This window comes from Drosophila obscura, unplaced genomic scaffold (genome assembly GCF_018151105.1).
Source record: "Drosophila obscura isolate BZ-5 IFL unplaced genomic scaffold, ASM1815110v1 contig_38, whole genome shotgun sequence".
NCBI classification, from domain to species: Eukaryota; Metazoa; Arthropoda; class Insecta; order Diptera; family Drosophilidae; genus Drosophila; species Drosophila obscura.
Window position 1 is genome coordinate 58,650 of NW_024542826.1, and position 2,999 is coordinate 61,648.

The 2,999-nt window shown below is 36.1% G+C and overlaps 1 long non-coding RNA gene across 1 annotated transcript; it reads left to right on the forward strand.

Annotated features, from left to right (window-relative positions):
* The first annotated feature begins 1,989 nt into the window (after window positions 1-1,989).
* On the forward strand, window positions 1,990-2,735 carry LOC111073803. The gene is made up of 3 exons (XR_005968167.1): window positions 1,990-2,152; window positions 2,267-2,327; window positions 2,447-2,735. It is a non-coding gene; the product is annotated as an uncharacterized LOC111073803 (long non-coding RNA).
* The last annotated feature ends 264 nt before the right edge of the window (window positions 2,736-2,999 follow it).

A 2,999-nucleotide genomic window follows, 5' to 3' on the forward strand; every position in this document is an offset into this window, starting at 1 on the left:
TGCGGACTCCCTCCTCTGTGACTATTAGAGTGAGTGTGGGTGCTCAGCGTGTGGTTTCGCCCAGACTTTGGCCAATGGGCCAAGAAATTTCTGCCAGTTTTTGTTGGGCAAGGTGTCAACTGAAAGGGGGCTTAAATAAGTTGTACAAATTCTTTAAAATTATATACTTTCAATTTATTTTTACGTTCCGTTGAGTACCAGCAATGGAAAAACACTATTTGTTGTGCCTGAGTAAAAAAACACTGCTTAAAAATATATAAAGGATAGACTCAAGGCTCCCACAGTTTAAAAATAAATAATTTGAACTTTACTTTGTCGTTTGAGTATATTTAATATTTTAAGTACTTTCATGAATATCCATTTCATTTAATTTAACTACTTTTTGCTCTTTCTATCTACCTATTTCAAATGATATGTCTCTTATTCTCCTCTCATATTGTCAAACTAGAAATTATGTAAATTTCTAAAACAAATATCGGCTACTGCTTCCTTTCCCATTTTAATACTTTGAACTATATTTGCAAAAATTGTTTCGAAATTTACACTACTGCAACCTAATCATATTCGTGTATACTTTTTGGGCTAGATATTGTTTATTTTGCTTCACAATCTTCGGCCTGTGACTCAAAGTTGGTCGGAGAAAGAATAATCATGGATATTTAACCAGAAGAGACACATTTCTAATCATTTTTAGTAGGAGTTGCCTCTTACTGAATCGTCTATGAAGAGGATAGAGAAACAGGACCGATGTAGACATCAACTTAATGACAATTGTTCCCCACAGGGAAAAATAAATCGTTACACTCTTTCAAAGATAATTAAAATTCACAACTTTTCAAAATGAATAGAAAATTACACGCAATCTTTTTAGCATTTCTTTGTTAAATATATAGTTCTGTGATATCAGCAACTGTATTACAAAACTATTTATTTCCATGCAGAGGTTTTCACAATAAAGATGCATTACAAAAGAACAGATAGTCCTATAAGCCATATTACCAAAGAAAAATAAAACACAGACCAAAAATCGGTCTTTGAAATAACGGAGGCTTCTGCGACAAAACTCAAACAATGTAATATTAATATTTCGAGTGCGAACAAATAAATTCTAATAAAACACTGGCTTTTCACACTCCCGATCACTCTCTCCACATGAGACCCGTTATGATGACGGTGCTTGCTGACAATTGGCGCGGGCCCAATCCTCGATTCGTTAACTGACGCACTTAGACTCAAGTCTTTTCTTTCTGCTTTACCCGTTGTTATGGTTTTAATTTTTATACCCGAACTCAAAAAAGAGTTAAGGGGTATATTAGATTTGTGGTAAATCCACGTTTCCGACCCCATAAAGTATTTATATTCTTGATCAGCATCAATAGCCGAGTCGGTAGAGCCATGTCCGTCTGTCCGTCCATCCGTCCGTCTGTCCGTCTTGATGAGCGACTAGATCTGAGAGACTATAAGAGCTAGAGAAACCAAATTTGGTTTCCAGACTCATGTGATTTCACACTGCTCCCCACAAAGGACGAAAATCTGTGGCAGGCACATTTTTAAAGATACGATAAAACTAAAAACGCAGTATCGTAGAGAATATCCATATCTACCAGATTACCGAATCTGAATCAGATCGGATCATAATTATAGCCAAAATGAAGAAATTAATTTTCTGTTGCTTTCTCTGCCTCCCCCTGCCAGAGACACGCAACTGATTCTCTTTCTCGCTCGCACACTCTGCCGCGTTCAGTGCGCGAGCAACCCCTAGCGGAGGAGATGTAGAATATGAATGGAACATGTACAATCTACATGTTAGATGTGGAATATACATTGTAGATGTAGATAACAGATGTAGCTAAAAATGTAAAATGTAAAATTTTTTTTTTTTTTTAAATTCTAAAAAATCATAAGCTCAAAAATGTATATACTGACTGAGTACGGGTATAAGTAGAGTCGCGTCCCCAGAAGCGACTCACACGTTCCTTCTCGTTTGAAATATTTTTACTGTTTCTGCAGCTCTGATCTATCGACAAATTCCAATAAATTGCGACACAGAGGCAAGCAAAATAAAGGAATAAGCCAGAATAAGCTAGGCCTCCGACCGGCAACTCAAATAGAGAAATTGCCATATCCCCATCCCAGGGTCCAATCAAAAATTGTAATTTCCATATTTCCCCTTTCATTGGCATTGATTAATTCTCTTTTTGGCTTCATTGCCATGACAATCTATTGTAAACTTCTGTTCTGTATCCCGCAATGCAAAGTGCCGTAGGATCCCTGATTCGCGCATATTCCTGTGGCTTATGGATGCTTGTGGAATTATCCATGTGGCTGTAAGTAAATTGAAATTGCCATGAGAACATTTTGCCAAAATATGAACACGTGTAAATGTTGTTAAAATTTCTGCCTTGTGTGTAGTAAACATTTATTTTAGTTACTTTCTACATAACAGATTTTTGCGCTCATAGTTCGCTGATGGCTTGAGGAAACTCCATCTTTTGAGAGTGGCTTATGTGCAATGCAATGAAAGATTTTCTGTCTGAATTTGAAATTTCTTTGGATCATAAATATTTCAACAGATCGCTTTATTTATTACGAAACATTGAAGTATGGAAAACAGAATTCAGACATGAATGGAGACAAATGCACACACAAAATAGTTATGTTCCAGGGAATTTACGTGCAACAAAAGACACGTGTCATTTCAACTTTCTAGATGACTTCACAAAGGAAACCTTGACAAGGAGACATAAAGGATTTGTTGGTTCTTTTACCCAGTATGTTCCACCAGCTTCTACATTTTGAAAATGTTTTAAATAAATATCAATTTCACGTTATATTTAAAATGTATCATATTTTGTTATAGTTAAAGTACGTGCCTAGTGGAATTGAGTCAATGCTGGTAACTATAACAAACACAATGGTAGCAATACAACAAACGATGCAGGAGCTTATGCGCAACCAAAATCTCCTCCTGGAGCTCCTAATCAAACAGAAATCTGTTT